We start from the raw sequence: 13496 nt of genomic DNA on the forward strand, positions 1-13496 counted from the left end.
TTTATATGGAACTTACATTTTCACTCTTTCCTCATCTCTACATTTTACTCCTGAAAACAAAACTCTATGAAACCAGGAGACAGTACAAAGGGTAGGATAAAATGCTTGTGGCAATAAAAATGCATGAAACTACATAAAAATAAATGAGGTATATTTTATATAAATTTAGGATGTAAACAAAAGCTTGAGAAACACAATTAATTGTTTAGAAAAACCCATATATGTTCTTTATTTCTAGTGACCATGGATGATGGGGGAAGTGATGCAGAACTGGTGACTCTGTTCTACTTCTTTTCCCAGTTGTCTGTCATTTTCCTGCATTGGCAGGTAAGATATTAAAGTATTAAAGACCTAATTATCAGCTCAGAGAAGTCTTATCTGTCCCTCTTCAGAGTTAAAGAACCGTACTGCATTACAGAAGACAGTACGCAAGTGCAGTAGCCAGCAAAATCAGAAATTATCTCTTCAACTTGATGGTTCTGGAGCAATAGAGAAGAGTGGATTTCATGACGTGATATCTGTATTATTTAGAGGATCAGAATTTTGTATGTGTTCAGTTGTCTTTCAATTTTCTATCTTCTGTCAGCTTTCAAAAGTAGCTACAGTTTCAGGAGCATTACTTGAGTAAAACACATAAATGTAGGAAAATTTCTGCAAATATGGCAAAAGTGATACTTCAGTTCACTGTGACTTGTGTCAAGCATTTACTATTTGAGAGTTTTTGGATAGGCATTATGTATTTGTGATAAAGACTTTGGATCCCTAAAGATTTACAGAAAGCACTTAAGGATGTTATTTCATTATTCTTCGGTTTAAAACATTTCACACTTCATTAGGTAACAGAAACAATATCTGACTTTGGTGTTTAAATTTTAAGCTGGATATAGTCAGAGTAAAAAAACTAATACTTTGATGGAAAAAGAATTAGCTTGGGATTTATTTGTAATGTGCAGTAGAGCCAAGAAAGAATTGTTAAAGTTCTGCTTTAAAAGATATACAAGAAGACATACATGAAAATTCTTTCCTACGCATGATCAGAGAAAAACATTAAATAGACTGCCCATCTGGCTATTATATAGGCAATTTCACATTTTCTCTCATTTGTTTTTGTTAAATATATTTTTAATAAAATATACAGGCCTTTTGGAGGAGCATGGTGATGCATAGGTAGAGGACAATGTCCAGGTGACATGTGGCATTGTCATTACTTTATTCATTGTAACTGGGTAAGGAAGGGCAACCAGTTTTTCTCATGTAGTCTTGGGACTGATAATCAGTTACAGGCAATACGGGATTGTTTCCGCATGTAAGAAGGGATTTATCTCCATGGGAATAAATGGCATAGAGGAGTCAAAAGACTGTTTGCAACCTAAAATCATGACAGAGCCTCATCTGTCTTTGGATATCAAGGTAAAAGTGTAGGTGGTGGCAAAAACGGTGGGGTGTCTTTATATCACCAGGGAATACAATTTGTATTTACTTTTTAATGGCTAACAGAAGTCTGCAATATCTAGAGAAACAGCTTATTGCCTATTGATTTATTGCAATTTTTCAAAACAAAGCAGAAAGTACATTCAGTTTTCGATGGACTCAAACAATTAAGGCAAATTTAAATGGGCTAAAAACATTTGTCTGTACTTATGCAGAGAAGGGATTAGGATTCACATGTAATAACATAACCTTGATCAACTGTATGTGAGGCAAAGTTTGAGCTCTGTGCTGCACAATGATTAGAATTCATACAGAAGTATTGCATAGAGATTGAAGACATTTGAATTTATATATTCTAATTAATTATCAACCATTTATGGCATAAAGACACCATAAGAGAAGGAAAGGCTATGAAACACCAGTTGCTCTGGCACTTACTTTGTTGCTATAAGGACCGTCCTCTTTAGTTACAGTTTCATGACTCTGCATTGCTGGAGTTGATAATTTATAGCACACAAGAGGAATAGGATTGTGTGGAACCTAGTGAAATTTGGATTTTAAAAAGAAATGGGGTAACTGAATGTGTGCCATGTTCAGATTAGCGATTCAGATGTAAGATAGTTCTCCAGAGAGTCAGTAATATTCTTTGAGAAAATCTAATTGAAACATACCAGCAGTACATTTCATCAAAACAGCGGTGCTGGAGCCTGATGTGTTCTCTAGCCACGGAGCAGGGTTATGCAAATGAAGAAAAGCTTTGCCCTGTCCTCAGCAATGTGCTTTAACTCTGATGCAGAAAGGCCACAAGTGGATCTGGAAAATAAATGCTTGCAACAGCAGCATTTGAGGAAACATTAGTGTAGGCAGGATGGCAGTGTGCTTCAGTACTTTAGTCTGTATTATCGAGGCTAGAAAGCACTGCATCATTTGGAGCTGAGAAATCAAAGTATTAGCAAACTAAGGGAGTGTCCTGGTTTTATCAAAAACAAGACCAGTTCTCTTTTAGTGAATTTTCCTTTCAGCTAAGTTCTTCTAGGTAACTGCACTTTCCTGAAGATAGCTGCATATTTTTCGAGATGCTGTTCACTCCAGGACTGATAAGATAACCAATGAAATGCAGAAGAAACTCATGTTTAGATTTATTGCTATAATAACCAAGAAGACTGATAAGATTTCACACATCCCATCATGAGAGGGGCGTATTTGCAAGGAGGGGTGTATAGGACAGGTAACTAAAACTGACTAACTGAGCATTCCATCCTATATGCATCATATACCCTATAAAAGATGCCGATCACAAGGGTCTCATTCTCTTTGACTGTGGTTGGCATCTGAAGAGGGCTCTGCCACCTGTGCCTGTGATCCAAGGCCTGAGACCCTGCATCCCTGAATCCAGTTCTGGTTTGCTGTGAAGTCCTGCCCAGGACTTCTGGGTGCCTGCCCCGCAGCTGCTGGAGTCACGCCAACTCCATACTGGGCAAAGCTGCTCTACCCCAGGACATTCAAGATTGGTTTTGTGTATTTTGTATATTTTCTCTATTTATTAGTGGCATTAGTCAAGCCTTTAAATATTTTCCAACTTGCAAGACTCTTTCTACCTAAGAGACTCTTTTCCTTATCTTTCTATCACCCTTTATGTTGTGTGGGGGATTAACAGAGAGCATCTGCCACTGTTTATTGTCACCTTGCAATTAAACCTTTGACAGGGAGGAATCCCAATTCCTCTAACTCCGTTACCGAACCTTGCAACATCCAAGATGCAACAGGGATGATAATTCTATATAATGTGACTACACCATTAATCATAGGAAAGCAAATTGCACAGAGACAATAAAGCCATTGTCAGACCAGTCGCTACTGGCCTAGAGTAGTGTGCAGCACTGGCTTCTCCTGCTGCTTACACTGCAGCCAGCCAGCTTTTGCAGACTGGGGTTAAGTCAGCATCACTGCCTGGTGAAGTGTTCACACAGAAATAAAGGCATCCCGTTCAGCCTGCCGTTCTCTTTCCCTTATGCCTTGCAAAAACATATAAGGTGGCAGTTTTCTGCCCCAAGAAAGGATTGCTTTTGGCCAAGGTGGTTGCAGGTGGTGGTGAAGCCGGCCCCGAGGAACTGCTGCCGCTTCCTGCCGGGGCCGCCCCGGGCCCGGCCCCGCTGCTCGGGCCGCGAACTCCCGGCTCCGCCGCTCCCCCTCGTGGCTGGAAGACACGCACAGCCTTCCCGGAGCCTCCTGCGGGGAGGCTGCCAACTCCGAGCGTTTTCCCCGTGTTCCGAATGTACCAGAGAAATCTGAACATTTGGTTTCGGTACAGTTTATTCTCCCTTAAGGAACAGCACGTTTATTTTCATCTTCTCTCCCAGCCGGTTTTCCCCTGGTTCTGCCTGATAGCAGCAGCAGGAAGTGTGAAGAAAGTCAAAACAGTCCTTTGCATGGTTTAAACGCAGTGTTTCACCCACATTTTATGTGCTGAACAAAGACTCCGCCCGGTCAGTTTCAGGGGGATGCTTCAGCCCAACAGATCGGCAGTGCTTTCCTTATCCTCATCATCATCTGCCACTGAAGGCTCCTACTTTAGGAGGGGGTATCTGAAAAGTATTTTGATGGCATTGTTCTGTTTCTATAACACCTATGTTAATGTGTTCTTCCAGCACCTTAGCAGGCACCTTAGCAGCACCTTAGAAGCAATTTCAAACCATCAGCCTTTAGAAGCAATTTCAAACTGTTACCATGTTGGTTTGTAGAAGGATATAAAAAGTGCAGCAAAGTCAAGAGCATTGTGCTAAGTGCATTAGACAAGTTTCTTGTAAAAACTTTCATCTGAAAAAGCAGTTGTTACTTCATACAGTATTTAAATGTATATTTAAATTCAAAGGGTAGTTAGAAGCTTTTGGGGAAAAACAACTCATAACCTAGCATATCAGAAATTCACATTAATTTAGTATGCATTCTTGTCTGTACTTTTGCTTCTCAAGTGGAAACTATGAGTTAAAATGATCTGAAGAGAGAAAAATGACAGATAAGTAATTCTTATGTTTTATATTAAAGGCCAGAGTGAAGAAAAGCACGTGAAAGGCATACCAAGAGAGCATGGCAGCCTGCACAAGCCTATGAGAAGGTAGAGGGGGGAAAAATCACAGAAAAATGTTGACAAAACCCCAAGAGAGTATATGTGAAGAAACTATGGAAAATACAGGCAAGTCAAAAAAAAAAAACCACACACAAGTTTTAATGTTTTAGTTTTACTGTCAGCAACTGATGTTTATGTTGCTTGATATGTAGAAATTATAAATTTTCCTTATTTATCTGACCATTTATCCAATTTATATCTCAGCATGTTTTGATATGAACTTTAGATACTACTGGTAAACAAAAGGAGAGTATCAAGGTAATAACTTACCTTTGCTTTACCGATTTAATTTTCTCCCTCTCTTTTCACCATGACCTGGAGCTAGTACTTTGAATATCCTTGGCTTCAAAATACAAGACAATTTATTTTTATGTCAAGATAGCAAGGGATGTAGACATAAAATAATACATTCTTGTGCTTTACAGTTAATACTGGTTTCCTGCTTTTTCTTGATATCTTGATATCTCTTCTGACTGTGATCACCTCTGCATGCCAATTAGAAAATACAGAAGCACCATAAATACAAGTTTTAAAGAACAATAATATATTAGACAAAGACAAAGCTACAAAACCACTGCCAGGCTCTGAATGTCTCCTCCTGGAGCTGTTCTGTGGTTCTGATTAAACTGATTGAGCTGATTCTAGGTCAGCAGATGAGAGATGCCTTCTGAGTGTTATCAGACCCTCTCTCATTTTCACAGCCACTCTGTTTTCCTGTCCACATCACAACGATGTATGTTTGTACACACATTTATAGTACTGAACACAAATGAAAGGAGAAATAGTTTCCATAGAATTTTAGTTCATGGTCTATAGGAGCAAAAAAGTGAAGTGAGTTTGGACGAAAATGGTACTGTACTATCATCCCATTGTTGTTGTCAGAATATTTTTATTCCTTAGTTGTCTTTTGAAACTATACAGAGTGTTCTTGGTGAAAAATTAAGGATAATTAAGAGAACAGATAGGAATAAGCATATTTTCCCATAATAAAGTCACCCACAGTCCTTTGATATATTTTGTTAGTACATGTGTGTATGTAATTTTGGAGGCAAAGACATTCAGATACGCTTCCCTTCAGTTTAATGAGCACATCAATTTTCTAGTTTAATTTATTGCTTTTATTAAATAAAATGCACTTAGTATAATAGATGATGTCTTTGTTATCTATGTGGCTTGAAAGATGGCTTAAGTTTGGCAGCAGTACCACTTCTTTTCCTGCTTATCCCAAGTTCAATTCAAATTCTATTTTTGTGACACAAGTGACAATCTACAGTAATTGAATTATCATAATTTAAACTACAAGCTCTTTAATTTCCAGTAATTTAGATGCAACTAAGGGAGACAGTTTGAGTTACAAATTTTGGGTTTTAATGTTGGAAGTAATGTATATAGATACAAAACAAACTTTTATAATTTGGTTTCTATTACTTTTATGATCGTGTTATGCTCTCTGTTAGGTTGGTATTACTTGAACTGTGCTCAGAATTCATAAAATTGCCACTTAGTATAAGGTTAGCGCTGTCATTGTTTGAGTCCTCATAATCTTAGAAATCTGTGTTTAGGTTTTTATTTTGTCTGGCAGTAAAAAATAAGAGAACAAATATTAGGGAAAAGACTGCATTTGTGATGAGAGCTAGCTAATATTTTTTATCAGCTTTATTTTCTGCTTCAAAATTTTGGCTAGAAGGTGGGTCTAGAGACTTGGGATAACCTCACAGCTTTGTAGCTTTTTGAGTTCTCAGGAACCAGGGAGAATTATGTGCTTTCACTTGGAGAGTAGTTTCCAAACAGCTATCTTATGCCACACCAAGGCTGGGAAGAGAATGTAGAAAACAACAGAAAGCAAAGAACCAGTTAAAAACTGAACATATTGTTTTTGTGTTTAAATAGACACAGAATATTAGGAAATGATTAAAGGAATTACTACAAGAAAGGCAGGTAACTTGACCTTTTTGGCTTCTGCTAGAATGCATGCCTTTGGGTAGGATTTGATGTAGAACATCAAAAGTACACAAGGGTTCTCCAAGGAGAGTTCAGAGTCCAACATCTTCCTCAGTACAGACACTGCCTACCTTTTAATAGACATAATCATTTTGTCAGCCAAGAAATTCTGCATAACAATAATGTCACAGCAGAGCAAATCTGTTGGATTTGGGTTTCAAGGAATGGATGAAAGTAATTATTTTCCTTAATTAGTTTCCCTACCCCAAGGGTTGGTTCGTTTCTCAGTTTTTAGCAAATGTCATTCTGATCTGTTTGTATCTCCTTATGTTTGAGCAACTGGAACACTGATGTGGGGATACAGCAAGGACATTTTTTTATCTCGGTAGCAGAAAACAGCTCTTGCAGTAGTTACTGCTGGGTAGTTACTGGTCTTCCTCAGGGAATTTGGAGTCTGCAGCAGAGCTGTGAAGAGAGTCAGGGCTCCAGTCAGCAGCCTTCTGCTGCGCTCGAGGAGAACCGAGGATGATGCTACTTCGTATTTCGTCTGTGTTAAGATAAAGCAACTAGGCAGCATTGCTTTAAATACAAGGCATTCTCTCCTACCTACCCTGACTGCCTCTCTGAATTCTTCCTGATGCTCAGTCTTCTTATTTGGATCCATTCATCCCCCTACACTGATTTTTTTCCCAAGATTTCTTCTGTGATGTGGTGAAAACTGGACTTCAGAGCACTGTGGAGGTTTGAGTCTAAAATACAGAAAGGGTTCTTTTTGTTTTCTTTTTAGAAAATTGTTTTAATTTTTAAACTATTTACCATAGGCATAAATCATAATTTTTAATACCTAAGAGGGAAAATAATAAACTGATTTGTGTACATAAAATAAATATTTCTGACTAGTAGATCCTGCATGAGGTACATAGCTAGACATGTGGCCAATGATCCACTTCTTTTAGATAAGTATTGCATATATTTTATGTTAACTATTTGCACAGAGATTAATTCCATCATAGGCAAATTAAGCATTATCCTCAAATATCTTAAGCTCAGTGTACCTCATATTGTTAGGTTAGATTTCATGTCAAAAGACTGACTGTTCTGCTTTTTCATGAATAAAAATACCATAAAAAAAAATCCTATATAATGCAATGACAGGTGCTTAAGTCAAAATATCTCTGTACAGTTCAATAGGCACAGGAAGAACCTTGCTAATAAGAGATAACTGTGTTTTTTCCTGTAGAGGTAGATCATTTATATAAAACCACAAAATTTGAGGAGTCCAGTAGTGACTTGTTTCTTTTCTTTGTCTGTCAACTACAAATCCATTTAACTTTTTTTTTTTTTTTAATGCTAAATAACAATTGTGACAAATATTCCAGCATATCACATTTTTGTACCAAAGCCCCAATCATTTTTATTTCTTTTTGAAATTAGATTATAATATGACCTTGCTTCCCCTGGAGAAGTCAGGGGGTTCCAGGTTACCCGACTTCTGCTCTGCCAACTGTATCTCAGATAATGTCAGAACCAAAGTTATTCTATTACTCCCTGTGCTAGCCCAGAAATGTGGAAAATGTTCCCCCTAGTTCTCCTCACTTAGTCATGCCATAATTGATGAATGTAATGAGTTAGCCTGTATCAATGAGTGATCACCTAATTGCTTATTGAAAAGAATATGACAACACACCTGAAATAGCTTTAGCTATTTAAATACTACTTGGCTTTTCTGAGGATAAAACGTTGTTGTGATGGTGTGAACTTCAGTCTGGGCTGCATGTGTCTTCCCAGCATTGGCACTGGATGGGTGTACCTTCTTCATCTCTCAAAGCTTCTGTGCTCTTTGTACCAGACTAACTAGGTTAAAACAAGGTTGATGGTATCTACAATGTGACTGTAGTGTGAATTGCCTAAGGTCAGAGTGGTCCTAGTCTGGTCTGCTCTAACTCCTCACTACTGCTGCAGTATCCTGCTCTCTTCTTGGGACTCATTCTAGAGGCAGCTGAGTTTTCCTGCATTGCTGTTATTTATACTAAAAATGCAAACACAGGTCTATAGATTTTAGAAGTTATTTCTTTCTCATTTCCCTTTCAGATGTAAATGAAGTGGATAAGATCATCAGATTGCACATTGAATATTCTTTAGAGAATTCAGTGAGAGGCTATTAGTTTTACGATGTCTAATTCAATAGAATTCTAAACAGAAATAGGACCACATCTCCTAAGAAAATGTCTGACTAATTTTTGTGCACTTTTTAACCCAAAATATAGCTTCCAAGGATTGTGCATTTATATGCATTTCATCATAGTTTCTTAGAGGTCAAAATAGTATGCAGACACTACGCAGCTGAGATATCTTAAATATTTTGGAAACAAAACACTAGCTCTATCAGTTAAGTATAAAAAGTGGAAAACTAGGGAAAAAAATGGCAGTTGAGACAGTCTGGTTTGGTGTACCTCTTTCACCTGCTAGTGAAAATGCATTTTTAAAATACTTTCACAACACCGATGCCTCCTTATGTGATGTTCATTTAAATAAATAATTCTCGAGTATATCCAGCAACTTCCAAAGGCCAAGATGAGCACGGATGAGAACCGATTCTTAATCAAATGGAACTTCTTTAAGCCTATCCGAAGTTGAAGCAAGTACACACCTCCATAGTGGTCATCTGGGAGAGCTCATTAATAGAGTGACTGAAAAGAAAAATGTTTTAACTTAATAACCTAATAACATTGTGAAGGACACTACAGTAAATTGGAACTTCCCACCTTCTGATTCCATTGAATAAAGAATTTTAATTGAGAAGGCCCATAATATGTTGAAGCTCTTCTACTGAAGATGATAAAAACTGACACATAACATGCAGTTTCAAGAAACAGCTGATTATAAAATATTAGAATAGCCTCGTATAAATAGCTGGATTTTTTTACACCTGTTCTGCAGGTGTAAAGGGACAGAAGAATCATGGTTCCTTCCTTCATATGCTGTGTAATCTTGGTGTACAAATGTAGCCTTAGTGTATGTGCATCTTTTCATTATCACCACTCATTTATACCATTGGTGCCTATTATGCCCTGTATGTTTTTTATCCTCTATAATCCATTTATTCTCTCTGTGACTTTGCAAATGTACTCCATAATGCTTTGAAGATTAATCCCATAATTAAAGGACATAGTTAAATAATGAATTCTGGCTTGCTTATGCTGAAGTGGCACGTACAATCTTCAACCATTAAAGTACATCTAAAAGCATATTTCACTTGAAGTAACAAAATACAAGGTAATATTTTCAAAAGAAGGACTCACAGCTGCTTATTTGTGACATACCAGGTAAGCATGAATATCAATATTGTATATTATGCTTTGGCTGGAATATACTTCACTTAAGTGTAATTTAAATTTCATCTCTACAATTGCCACATGACAGTAGAAACACCTTTCCTGTTTATTGAATAAAAAAGACTTAATATTAACAGTACACCAGGTTAACAACCCACAATTGGTTGAAGAGGCAATGAGATGTGCTGAATCAAAATCTAAACATCCTACAGCACAAATTACTCCTTAGATAAGCAGGTCATAGATACTCATAGATAAGCAGGTCATAAGCTCTTTCAAGTGAAGTCCTGTTTCTCCATTTACCAGTTTGTTCTGATAGCTGCCTTCATTCAAGAAAGCTGTCCCAAATCTCCTGCCACAACAAAGTCATCCTGCTGGCTGAACAATAACAGACTAAGCAATCCTGCCTGCTGCCAGAATTCAGCAAGGCACAGGTGGAAGTTACAGTCATCAGATGTCTAAGCAGCAGAATACCCTGCTTCTAGTTATTTACTGAAGCATTTCACCTGGAGGATTACTTTATCTGCTTGTTCTCTTCAGTTTTAGTTTGAAATGGAACCCCGGTGATTACTTTTTATAATTAATGGTCCATCAGATATCACTGGGACTTCCCTTAACTTGTAGCCATGGAAAAAAAAAAAAAAAAAAAAACCACACACACAAAAACAAAACAAAACCCAACCAAACAAATGAACAAAACCAAACCACCAAACAAAAATTAATTCACATCAAAATATGAGTTCTTTCCTTTTTTAAATAAAAAGCTGCATCTGATAGAGTGTTATATAGAAGTACTAAGTGAAATACTGTGTGTCCTGTGAGTGAAACCCTGAGGCTAGAACAGACCGAATCATAACAAATGTTTCACTAACTGCCAAAATACCTGTAGGAAGCATGACCTTGTTGGGTAACTGAGCACATGTAATTTTGAATAAAGTCAGCAATATCATGTGCATTACTTGAAAAATGTTGAACAAAATACTGTAATGTGGCAACTCTGCACAGGCTATGCAGGGTAAGGGGGGATTTCAGGCAAACATGAGGGAGGAAAAGAAAAAATGGAAAGGGTTTTATTGAGTCTGAGGTCTTGATTGGAGAGAAGGGGATCAAGAGAGGGTCTATAAGCAGTGAGAAGTAAAGTTGGTGAATGATTCAAAAAGTACGGGCCCTGCCCAGAAGTTCTTGGCCTCAACGCTGGTGAGCTATTTGAGTAGCAGGAACTGTCATCCATATCTTTCTGTCATCTATCCATATCTTTCTCTCTCATTCTCTACCTGGAAGTAAGAGCAATCTTTTGGTTGTCCTATTGTCTTATGTGGTCTTTTTGCTTTTGGCAATCTCTACTGTGAGGGAAAATAAAGAATCAAAACCAGTGTGCTTTCTTTCCATGGACAGGTAGCAACAATCCTGCAATTTGAAATCTCTTGGTAAATGGAAACAGGAATTTAATGGTCTTTCCCTTAGAGTTTAAGAAAAGGTGCTAGACTGCAAAGATTAACTCTCGATACTAGTGTTTGTCCTCGTGTGTTCCTTCTGAATATATTTTCTGAAAGAATTCCTGTTATGGTAAGCTCAATTTTCTCACTTCCTAATTACTACTCTTAGTAAGGTCAGGTTGTAGGTTGGATTGTTATTTGGGAAGGCATAAACTTAAGATTACTTAAAGGCTGTTAGAGTCTGTAAAGTAGAGAAACAGTTCCAGCAGGTAAACGTTTTTACCAGAAGTGTTGAAGTCTGTTCTTAAGGGTCTTCCTTTGTGATATCCCAGACTCATGATATTCTGTCAAAGCACAAGCCTTGTAGCAACTATATACACATGTATATATATTGATATATATACATATATATGCACAATTTTTATCTTAATCTTTGTGGATCTTTAGAACAGGGTGTGAAGGGGAAGGAGGAGGGAGGGACAGATGCACGGGGGGAATCCTGCTCAGTCCCAGAGTAATCCGTGTTTTAAACAGACAGAGGGTAGCAACAAAAGAACTAGTTTAAACGGAGAGTAGCAAAAATACATGTATCAAAGTACATTGTACTGAGGACAATTTTTAGAAGATTCTGTGACCTTTGTAAATAACTGATCTTCATTTCTGAAAAGCCAGGTGTGTATACAGGTGACATAAGGTGAATCATCAAGACAACCTGCAGCGCATGCAGCAGCAGTAAATTCAGTGCACTTATTTACTGTGTCAACACTAAACTTTCCATTGTTTGTGATCGCTCTTGTGGTCGTAGCTTCAACTATGGTAAGTGCCATTCCTGCTTACTGTAAACTGGCACAGCTGAGAAACCAAAGCTCCTGTCATTTAATCCATAGTGTATACATATGCATCTATATGTTTGGAGTGAAGGGTTTAGGTTAGGGATCATCTAAAATGCAATTTCAAAATTACTTACGTCTTTCATGTCTCTCTTAATTATGTTCTTTAAAGAAGCAACAGTACCTCATTTTCCCAAGTTTTGTTTCTTTAAAGAGTTTACATTTTAGATTTCAAACGTGGAGCTCTTTTTATGCAGCCATTGCAGTATGTGCTTCTATCTTGTTTTGAACACTGGCACTGAATTTTAATTCTTCTCCTTTCCTGACAGCAGTACAAAGTGCAGCTCTAAATGTACACTGTTAATACAGAAAACTTGAGACATAAATGACTGTTAAGGCTGGTGCAAAATTATCGATGTGACAAGCATGTGGTTGTGACTGCAGAGCATAAATATTGCAAAAATTGTGGTTTTAAAAACATGCCCATCAGGCTGTAAATACAGCAATTCATTTTCTTAAAAATAGCTGCCTGTGTAAAGACTGTGGTTGCATATTAGCTCTGTGGCATGGAAATGGCAGGATGCAAGTAAGTGTTCAAATTTTAAAACTGTGCAGCCATTTAACTACAAATTATAAATGTCTTACAGGGCAAATTCAACAAAATGATTCTTTGTACTGACATAAAGTAAGAAATGCTTAAACATGAGGAAGTGTTCAAACATTTATGATTTAGTGGGACCTGTCTGAAAGACCAAAGAATAAAAATGTCTGTATGAACACTGGAAATTTTGTTTGTACATATGCAAATAATTCCTATTGTAGATGTTTAGCATGCCTTTAGGTTTTTTGTAGTACTGAAACACATGTACCTTACTTTGCATCAGGATACTCTGATTGCAAGTAAACAGCTGAAGGACACTGCTACCACCAGTTTCGCACCCCCCTGTCCTGGTACAATCCCAAAATGATAAGTGCCAGCTCTAACCAACTCAGGCTCAAGGAATAAATCATTGCCATTTAGAAGTATGTGGACATGCTCAGCTACAAGACACTGCAGAAGTTCTATTTGTGGCAGACAGCTTTATTAAGTTCTAAAAATATTTTGATTACTCAGCACTGATTGGTTTTGAGCACGGGGCTATAAATTAGTAAAATCATAAAAACTGACATTTTGACTACAGGGGAAAGATCATGTGTGAAACTGAAAGGAAGCATCAGCACTTTTTTCACTCTCCTGCTGTAGATACAGGCACCTATGTGGAATGTCTAATATAACAGCTCATAATCAGATATTCATTTTATATATTATAATAGATGACAAAAGACATCTGGGAGTGGGGGAAAAAATGGGAATTCCAGATATGGTCTGAAGAATATGAACTGACCTAAATATATT

The 13496-nt window shown here is 37.4% G+C and overlaps 1 protein-coding gene across 1 annotated transcript in view; it reads left to right on the forward strand.

Moving 5' to 3' along the window:
• Window positions 1–277: 277 nt before the first annotated feature.
• LOC309440067 (uncharacterized protein) overlaps window positions 278–13496 on the forward strand; it is a 36021-nt gene continuing 22802 nt past the window's right edge. Inside the window, exon 1 of the mRNA XM_082053374.1 lies at window positions 278–327. The gene's annotated coding sequence lies outside the window, so the exon portion shown is untranslated. The remainder of the gene's footprint in view (window positions 328–13496) is intronic.

The sequence above is a fragment of the Streptopelia decaocto genome, assembly GCF_964273445.1.
Source record: "Streptopelia decaocto genome assembly, chromosome: 5".
NCBI lineage: Eukaryota > Metazoa > Chordata > Aves > Columbiformes > Columbidae > Streptopelia > Streptopelia decaocto.